The sequence below is a fragment of the Cryptomeria japonica genome, chromosome 5 (assembly GCF_030272615.1).
Source record: "Cryptomeria japonica chromosome 5, Sugi_1.0, whole genome shotgun sequence".
Taxonomy (NCBI): Eukaryota; Viridiplantae; Streptophyta; class Pinopsida; order Cupressales; family Cupressaceae; genus Cryptomeria; species Cryptomeria japonica.
The window spans coordinates 334108819-334119796 of record NC_081409.1 but is presented as its reverse complement, the minus strand read 5'-3'; positions in this window follow the sequence as shown (position 1 = coordinate 334119796).

Here is a 10978-nt window from a genome sequence, read left to right as displayed (position 1 = left end):
GATTGGGCATATTGCTAAATTCTGTAGAAGTAAAGGAACACCGGTAGACAACAAAAGTTCTAGCTTGAAAGGCAAAGAAAAAGTTGAAGAGGTTAAGCAAGAATTCTCAAAACAATGGATTAGAAAAGCTGATCTAAATATTGGGAATACTCCTCCACCGGTAGAACAAATCAATGCTTCAGCGGTAGGACAGAGTGATGCTTCATCGACAGGACAAAGTGGTGCTCCACTGGCAGGAAGTTCTTCATCTAATTGAAGAAAGTTTCCTTGAGGGTTTGGCAATCTAATGACACATGTGCTATTATTCCCTCGGTTAGAGATAAGAAGTTGGAAATTACTTTTTACTGGCAGACAATGTTAAGTGAATACTTAACCGGCATGCATTTAATGTGTTAGATGGAAAAAAGACACTATAAAATTGAGGTTTTGGCTCCATTCAATTTCACTAAGATTTCAAACCTATGAAGAACGCAAAGATTCCGAGCTAAGGCATTTCGAGCAAGAGGCAAGAACACTCCAAGCAATCATCCATCCTAAAGACAGTAAAAGGTATTTTATCATGGCATCCACCTCTGCAATTGAATATATAGCAAACCCTACTGTTGTTGAAGTTATAAAAAGACCTAGGCTCGTATTTCAGTTAGTTCCTGAGGTAGCAAAGAAAGATGATACCTTAGGTGCTTTTCTCAAATTCCTAAGGGAGTTGTTTATGCTGAAGACCCCAGAATTTACATCCACTACAACATTGAGGAACTAGGAGATGAAGAGATTAAAACCATGTTTAAAACTGTGATATGTGATGAATCCGGCAATATAAAAGATGAACACAAGATCATTGAGACCCTAGGATTCACAGAGATCCTTAGCATTCCTGAAGTCCCCAAGGATGTGATTAGGATAGTCTTAAGCAGGGTACATGGTGAATTTTTCTGGTTAGATGCAATCCACAAAATCACTAAGGAAGCTGTGAAAGCTGTCACAGGGTTATCGACCACAAGTAAAAGGCCAGATAAAACTAAGAAGGTATCCAATAACCTAGTTACAAACCTAACTGGTGCAACATTCGACAAAAGGTCCCTAAGAGTTAATGATGTAACAGACATTAATGTGAGATTTATCAGCATGATATTAGGATATAAAGCTACTCATGCAAATAGACTCAATTCAGTTTCAAGTTTATGCATTAAGAGTAAGAGTTAATGATGTAACAGACATTAATGTGAGATTTATCAGCATGATATTAGGATATAAAGCTACTCATGCAAATAGACTCAATTCAGTTTCAAGTTTATGCATTAAGAGTGCTTATGATATGGTCACAGATAATGCAAAGATTGATATATGTGAGTGGTTAAAGGATGAATTAATTGACAACCTTGGAAAGATTAAGAAGGACAAGAAAGGAACTTTCAGGTTTGGAAATCTATTAGTATGTTTGATGCTACATATAACCAAACAGGTTCCCGGTATAGACTACAAAGAACTTGGATATGATATACCGGTAGGTAAACAATTAACATAACTATTCAATAACATGGGAGAAGACAAGGAAAACAATATTCATGATTTCTTTCAAGCACTAAAGGCCAAAATGAAGAAAAGAATCAGGTTATCACAAAAGATTGTCGACAAATACAAAGATGAAATATGCTTTGTAATAAAAAAGGATGAAATCTGGATGGAAGCAGTCATCCCTAGGACAGTTTGGGTAACCGAGATGGGCTATGAAATAGATGATCATATAATTGAAACATATGCTAAAGCACTTCTAGAAGCCCCCAGAGAACTTAAGGAAGAAATATTTGGTAGTGCAAAAACTATTGAAATCCAAATACAATCAAAGAAAAGAGTGAAAAAGGTTGAGGCAGTTGTAAGGAAAGGTTCCAGACAAGGAAAGGCCATCAAAGAAGATGTGTTGAAGAAAACCGGTATAACAGAGGATGAGTTAGCAGCTCCACAACCTGAAACTCACCTATCACCGGTAGGTACCTCTTCAGAGAGTGATATGCTTGCAACTTTCAAACGAGTTGTAAGGAAAAGAGATCCCTCACTGGCAACCACACCCTCACCTAGGAGGACAAGACAAAAACAACAAGCAGTGAGATCTCCGGTAAGAAAGGCTCCAGAATAGGAACAACAACAACAGAAACAAGAACCACAACAACAACAAGAACATGAGCATAAGGAAACAGTGCCACCGACAACTAAAGAAGTAGAAAAACCATTGCTTAAGGAAATGTAGACACAAACAGACCTACCAGAGGTCAATACAAGCTTGGTTACTTCCACTGGTGGTACTCAGAATGTTGGTTCATCATCAGGCTACAAATCAACTAATGTGACTGAGGTACTATTAGATTCAATAAAAAAGATAACAGACCGTAGCTCACAAGCTTATAAGGCAATTGATGATACCATACCAATTTTGAAGGTAATTGCTCCTAACTGTAATATAGACAATAAAGATTCTTTAGGACAACTTGATACACTATGTAAATATATCACATAAAACATTGAGAAAATAAAGGAAGAGACATTGAAGGATAAAATAGAAATTGAAAAGCAGAAATTCTTTGATGAGCATATAAAGAAGTGTAATAGAGATTTTGACACACTTCTACCAGAATTGTGTAATTTATTGAAAGAGTACAAAACTCTGTACAAAGACACCTGTAAGACAAACTTTTTGACTATAGATATAGACAAGAAGATGAGCAAGGTACATGATGAGATCAATAAACTTGCAGATAATTTTGTTAATTCACCTAATACACTATTAGTTTTTGAGGAGAAGATAACAAATTTTGAAGAAGATTTACTTAAATTGGAAAGAGAGAAAGAAAAAATAGTGAATAAGGCAAAGCATTTGAGATTAAAACTAAGTCCAAGATTGGACTATCTAGCATCACTGCGAAAGGAAGTATCTGAGGCACTAATACAGGGACAAAAAACACCGACAGAGCACTTGCAACATCTCACTGGTACAATTAAGAGAACAGAGACAACAATAAGAGATAGTAAAAAGTTTATGGAGAGTATAAACTTGATTTTGGTGGATCTATTTCAAATTGTAACTTTCCAGTTACAAGGTTGAAACTACAAACTCTACTGACATCTTGACAACCTTTGTCATTGATGCCAAAGGGGGAGTAGTGGGATGAGAAAATTCAACATCACAGGAATCATATGCTCAGGGGGAGCACACACATTTTTGGTAACATTTTTTGGACTTCACATTTTTTGGATGCACTTTTGAAATTTCTCATGAGTGTTGCCATCAATGCCAAAGGGGGAGATTGTTGGCATATGCACACTCCAATGAGACATTGTATGTGATTGAAGGTTTTGTCATTGATGGCAACCTTACAATCCTATGGCACCAGTAAAGGCAGCACACCGGCATCAGCAGATCACACTCTACACTGGCACTCAGGACACCGACATCGGCACCGACACAAAGAAAGGAAGTATACCGGCACAGAGGCTGACAGGATTTTGTTATATTATATTTTGTTTATTATTGTAAAAACTTTGTAAGCCGACTTGGCAAATTGTAAAATGACTCTTATATATAAAAGAGATCATTGTAGACATTTGAAAAGGGATATGAAAGCAATAAGGAAAAATATTAGGCATACCTATTATGCAAAATATAGGCAAAAGGGTTTATGTAAGAAGCAGAGCAGCAACCGATACTGGATCAGGCATTATAGATGCTATTGTAAAGCAGCACAAGATATTGGATTTGTATAATCCTCATTGTAAGTCAGTGAGACTTCCCATTGAGCAGTGAGCTCTAGGTAGTTGGCCTTCCTGCATGTGCAGGCCCCTATTGTAAGTAATATTCTCTTATTGGCCAGTGAGTGAATATTGTGGGTCACAAATTCCACCGAGGTTTTTCCCACACCAGGTTTCCTCGTTAAAAATTTGTGTTATGGTGTGCTTTTCATGTGGATGTTCTTAATTCTGTTTATTGCATTATTTCTTGCATACCGGTACACTGTTATAATATGTTCTGCATGTTTTAAGTCAAGAAATTCTAATCACCGGTTAGATATTGATTCACCCCCCCCTCTCAGTATCTGTGGGATTCCTAACACTATCTATACCTTGGAACATATCTTCATTTCTAATTTTCCATATATACCATAAGATTTCAGTCGAAAGAATATACCAGAATAAGTTAATATCTTTTTTCAAACCCTTAATATATCCAGTGAGAACATCTTGTACAAGAATCTGCCCAGGAGTAGATATATCAAATAACAACCAAATTTCTCTAGCAATACTACATTCAAAGAAAATGAGCCTAACAGACTCAGGTACTCTACACACTTTGCATATATCAGAATTATTATGATCTTTTCTGAATGGCAGTCTATTAATTATCATCATCCATCTAAAGCATTTTTTTTTGGTGTGCTAGGACTGTTCCAAAGTCATGAAAATATCTTCTACCACTATTTCACTGAGAATTCTGCAAACCACAGATTGTTAGCATGCATAATAATAGATTCATCATATGTTAGGGTATTGTAAACATAAATTTCTTTGAGATTAGACACAGGAATAACATTGTTCCACATTAACTTAGTATAACTTTCACTAAATATCTTGCATTTCTTGGGTAATTGCAGGTCTGAACAAACACGTTTCATCATGTTATAGGTTCTCTTCTGGGAATTCTGCAGTTCAAATCTATCTCTAAGGGAATCCAAGCTAAGAAGCTTATCATTCTCTATAATGTCCTTAAAGCACCTAATGCCTTTAATGGCCCAAGCTTTCGCAGAGCAGCCTTGCATGAGCGCAAGAGGTTTAGACGAATGGAGCAGGTTCCACCAGATAGACCTTTCCCCATGTATGTGGTCATTGTTGCTGGCCCTATTACTTGTGATGAAGGGTCTAATAGTTTCCCAAGCTTTCCAAATAGACTTAAAGACACTCGAACCTTGCACTGAAACGACAAAACCTCCAGCCACTAGGTCTTAAAATATGTCTTAAAATCATACTACAATTTTATTTTTTTAACAAAATGATTTAATATTTAAGAAAAAACTATGATTAAACAATAGAAAAATAAAAAAATAATTTAAATTTTGCTACCAAAATTTCTACCTTCAGCTCTTTTTGGTAGAGATGGAATTATTTGCTACATTTAAGGTGAAAGGTACATTCATTTTATGTTGATTATTCATTTGCAATGAAGTATCTCAAATAGAATTAAATTATTATGCAAATTTTACAACAAAAGATTCATCAAAGTTGCATAATACTGCTATATTCTATTCATTTTGAAATGAAGGAAACGTACAAGATTATTTAAACACTATTGTTTCATGCTTTAAAGCATCCATTATCATAAAAGAGTGTTTAAAAGTCGCACACAAGTCGTGGGAATGACTGAACCACATTGATAAAACATAGAGATAAGCTATGCAACTGAAGATAGAAAAGAGAAAAAAACATATAATGAAACATTATATTCTTCATTGCCTATTCTATGTTGTGTTGATGTTCAATCTTCAGCTCTGCCATCAGTTTTTCTTCCATCTTCAGTCCTTCATTCCCCAGGTTCAAGTGTATCTACAAACTGTTAAGAGGTATGTTAGAGCTCGGGATATAAAATTCATCATATGATACCAACAGTTGAGTAACTTAAAATCTATGAGCTACCAAGCTAATCTAGCCATATTAGAGATATGCAGAGAAAATCAAAGATCAAATCTTCAAAGTGGAAACAAAATCATCAGAGAAGAATATATTTTCTTGGTTTTTATTTAACTTGTTTGTCCACTGTGCAGGTACATGTACTTAATTCATTACTGATTCATCATGTTCAACATTTAAGCATGTAGTGTAAATGTGGCTCCCACAAGGGTTGAGCCCAACATGCTATTAGCAGCTATAAGTCATTTCTAGTACTGCTACAAAATGAAGAATATTCAAGCCCAAAGGGCTGGTTGCAATGACAAACATAGTGTCTTAGGGTAGGATGTCATTCATCATAACCAGTCCAAGGGGGGTCATCACTGTTCAAATTCGTCATAGAGGACAAATTAAAAAACATAGTTATAGTCATAGAGATAGGCATGAGAATCATTTTGAATGATTGATAATGGCAATAGGCTTTAAAGAACAATCAAGGTGTAGCCCATAATCACCAATATCAATGCACATGACAATCATGGAAGTGAATATCACTGAATACAAGGATATCATCATAGCAGTCATCCATGACTGTTAAAAGATTAAGAGTCTTGACACAATAAAGCAATCTTGAAGATAGTCCAATGCATGGTAACATAAAGATGAAAGACAATCATGTATTCATGACAGTCTTGCACACCCTCACCATCAAACAACACAAAGAATGCAACTACATGATAGAGGTTTAGGTGTAGATTTAAAAAAGAGTAAGCCTGAGAAATTCATGGCTAAGGACTGAGGGAAATCCAAACTAAACCAAAAAAGATACTAAGCATCAATAAACATCAAGATGCAATCATAATAGCAAAGTGCATTCATAGGTGGTGTGGTGACACTCAGAGTAGTATTGAACATCCATGATAGTTATATCATCATGAAGATACAAAGTATGAGCAGGTTCTTCAAATGTAGTCAATGCACAATGAAAAGTATAGTATGCCAGTCATCAATGCACACACAGACAATAATCACCATTGACAGATAAGAGATAACAATCATGAGATGCCACAAATTAGGAATAACATTTGAACCTCAAAAGACAAAGATATAATTAATCATCATGTGCATACTTGAAGCATGATTGCACAGAGACCTAACCAAGAAATCCATGATAAGAACAGAGGAGTAGACCTAAGAGAAATAAAGAGCACCTACCAATGTGTGAAGACAATCTTGACCAAAGACAAGATCAACTTTGACAAAGGCAATAGATATCACTGTCAAGAACGACATAATGATGAATCATCAAGCTTCTATTTTCAGTCAAGATTCCTTCCACAGTAACAAAATTAATGTCTATACACCATTGTTAGAGTAGATCCAAGGATGGAATAGAGACACATGATATTTCAAGAAGTTAATCTACACATAGTCTTCACAAAGGCAAAAACAATGATTGTCTTGACAAAGTCATTAATGATAAGCTAGCATTACTCACCTAGGGTCTACCACATTTTAAGAAGGGAGAATTTGCTAGGGCAATAAGGATGGTTTGTCTCAGTTACAGTGTTAAAAGAAGCTTCTCAAATACCTAAATTACTGTCCAGAGCAGTAAAAGAACAAAGAAGGCAATATCAATATATAGAGATAAAAGCAGTCAAATAATACACAAAACCCTCACAACCCAAAAGGATATTCATTGTGTTAAGACAAAAGTGCAGCTACAGTATGGAATACATTAGAAACAAGCATAATCATGTGATAACAATCAAATGAAAAACCTGTAACAGTGCATATATCCAACTTTAAGAAGTCCGAGTTCATGCATAGAGCAAAAAGATATAGAAATAAAAGCAGCTTCAACAAGTCTTTTCCAAAGAAAATGCATGTGTAAAGGATATATTCAAAAAAACCTACAATACATTTAGAAGAAAAATAAAAGATTTGTGCTTTTCTTCTTTTAAAAAGGTAACAACATGAGAAAAGAAGGGCATGAGATAACATATCATGCAACCTACATGCAGAGAAGTCCAAGTGCAAGCCTTCAAGCCCCAGTTCGAACTTAGGAAGCATAGAATACATGGCGGCCATAGCAGAAGAATCTTCTCCAAGAAGATAAAAAAAATAAAAAAAATGTGCATAATGATTAGGGTTCAGGGCTTTTCTTTTACCACTTCGAATGATGATGGGATTTTTGATTTGTTTTTAAAAATAAATCACCTCTTATTAGCTCCAAGGGTCATGACTTTTAAGTCATTAAACTTGTGCTATGTATGGAACCCATGCAACTAAAAAAAGGTTTGAATAAATGGTGATAATAAACACTTTTTCATACATTGTTTGCCTCTATAGATAATTTAATATAACATTTTTTTTTTGGCAAGGTGGCAATGCTACTTGATATATTTTATTAATAATAAATAGTTTTTACAATATATTTAAAAACTAGTTCAAACTGAGCTCCCAAAGAAAAGAACCAGCAAGAAAAACTCTGGTCATTGCTCATCAACATGATTATAGAAGAGAAATAGTGAACAATCCTCTAGCCGTAGCTAGTTACACAATAGAGATCAGCAAAGGAGCATGCAGGCTCATTTACACATAGGAGAATGCAAGCTCGTTTTACAGAATAGGAGCATGCAAGCTTATTTACAAAATAAGTTCCTGGGATATCTTGAAGGCCCTGCAACAAAGAGCTCCTGCAATCAAAATTGACATGCCCCTGCACCAAAAAACAACTGCAACCAAAAAATATATATACTACAAAACGCAGAGAATTTACAAGAAATGCAAGGTTCCAAAACATGACTGACACCAACGACATGAGATCTGGGGTCCACCATTATAGACAAATTCCAAGGGAGAAGAGGTGAATGCAAAAATGCTAGAGAGAAATGAAGCCCAAAATTTTTATGCCGTAAATGAAAAGAAAGAGGAGATATATCATAAAAAAACTGACAAACCAAAAGAAGCGACGTACAGAGATAATCATGAAAACAACGCTACGTCAAACTTTAAATGACATATGAAGGACCAATTCCCAATGTGAAAATAAATATCTCCAAATTTCTCACCTGAAGAGAGTACCAAGCACACGAACAACATCAATAACAACTAACTCATCATTAATGAATGCCAAGTGATGATCAAGTAAAGCAAAGTACCTCAAATCAAAACCAAATGGAATTATGAAAAGAAATACCTCACCAAGAGAAGAGAATATCAACTCGTATAAACGAGCAATCATATAATAAGAAATATCAAATCCTCAACTCTCTATAGGCTATAATTAATAGGTTTGGGAAGTTCATCAAATCACCCCCCAATCGAGAGGAATCAATAACAGTTTTGTCACAACCCATATTAGCGAGGCAATCAACCAATGCATTACCTTCACGATAAACATGTGAGATGATGAGGTGCTCAAACGTATCAAGAAGAGTCCATATTTTTTCAAGAATATACCGGAAATGCCAATTATCAACTTTTCTTGCCTTGGAAGCATTAATGACAATAGCTGAATCACCTTCAATATGAAGGTATTTAAAATTCAAATCCTTAGCCATAACAAGACCTTCTAAAAGAGCACAAGCCTTGGCCATATTATTTGTGCCAGGAGAAATTGGCATAGCTTTTAATGCTAATAAAGAACCCAAATGATCATGAAAAACTATCCCTATTCCCGAATCACCAGGATTTCCACGGGAGGATCCATCAAAATTCAATTTACAAAAAGGGGAATTAGGAGGATGCCATTTTATGGAATTTCTGTCTACAGGTGTTTTCCGAATCCTTGGAAAGGCGTGTGGTACAGGAATAATGATACTTTTCCAAGAAGAGATCATAAAATTGTCCCAAGAAGAGAACTCTGAATTCATGTTAAAATATTTCTAGACATGAGCATTAACTTGCTCAATAATACTTCTTTCCAAAATCCCAAGAACAACCGATAAATCCGATGAGTCACATCTAAAAATGCGCTTGTTTCTTTCCCACCAAATGGCCCATATGACTGAAGAGGGAATTATAAACCACAAACAAGCAAATAGAGAAGATGAATACAAAATTGGCCAAGACTAAAACATGTCCCATAAAGATAAAAGTAAAGGGAATGAGAGAGATAACTTTTGGAGGACAAAATGCCAACAACTACTCGCAAACTCACCGTGAAGAAAAAGATTATTGACATCTTCAAGAGCTTTACCACATAAGACACAAGAAAAGGAGGCTGCAATATTAAATTTGACTAAACGATCACTGGTCAAAATTCTATTTTGCAGCGCGAGCCAGGAAAAAACACTAGGTAATACTGAATTATTCCAACAGAACAAAAATGCATGATGAGGAGCATTTTGATTGGCCATTTATTGAACAACAAAATATCCTTCTTTAACAAAGTAGTTTCCCGATTTAGAAGGGCACCAAATAAGTTGATCTTTGATGTTAGAAAGGAAAGCCACTTGGTCTTGCAAAACAGATTTAAAATTTTGAATTTCCTGCAAGGACAATGGCAGAGTAGAGGGATCCTTCCATGAGACCTTGTGAGAAAACAGATCAACACTATCTACATAATCAACCAATCTAACTCCCCATGATTGAGAAAGAACAACTGAAGCAGAAGCAAGAGAATCATGCTGCGAAAGAGGGGGAAAGCCATTCCAGGAGTCTTTCCAAAAAAGAATATCCTCCCCCGAATGGACCTGCCAGGAGAGAAAATTAGAGACCACTTCCCTACATGAGATCATAAAGTTATATTAAATTATTTAAAAAGGTAAACAACAAAGGATATATTATGCATGCAAAAGGAGTGAGTCTTAAAGCTCTTCTTGCTTGTTTTTAATCATGCAAAAAAGGAGTTTGGAGACAATTTAAAATACGCATGTAATAAGGTATTTTCTTTTGATTTTTAATCAATTGAAGACCTTTTTTAAGTTCACTTGAGTCAAGTGAGTCACTGGGCAAAGTTTTGAGCTATGACTACATGAAATACTTCATTTTTCGCTCCCTTCTTTTTAGGGTTTATTATTCTACTCGTGAGAAGCATGTTGGCTTTTTCTCACTTTCAGTTAGCTACGAGTTCCACCTTTTGGGCTCATTTTTGCATGCCTTCATTGTATATAAGGAAAAAGGGTCTTTCTTTTTCCTTAGTTCTTGATTTTTTTATCTTTTTGCTCTTGGCCAAAAAGAGAGATTTTGGTAACTCAATTTTACAGTTAATATTATGCAACAACTCTATTACAGGTTTTATTGGATTTGTTCTCAGCAGATGGGTTCCTTTTTAGTTTCCAGTATTGTTAATTTTTGCCTTCTAGATTTCATACATTATTATTGT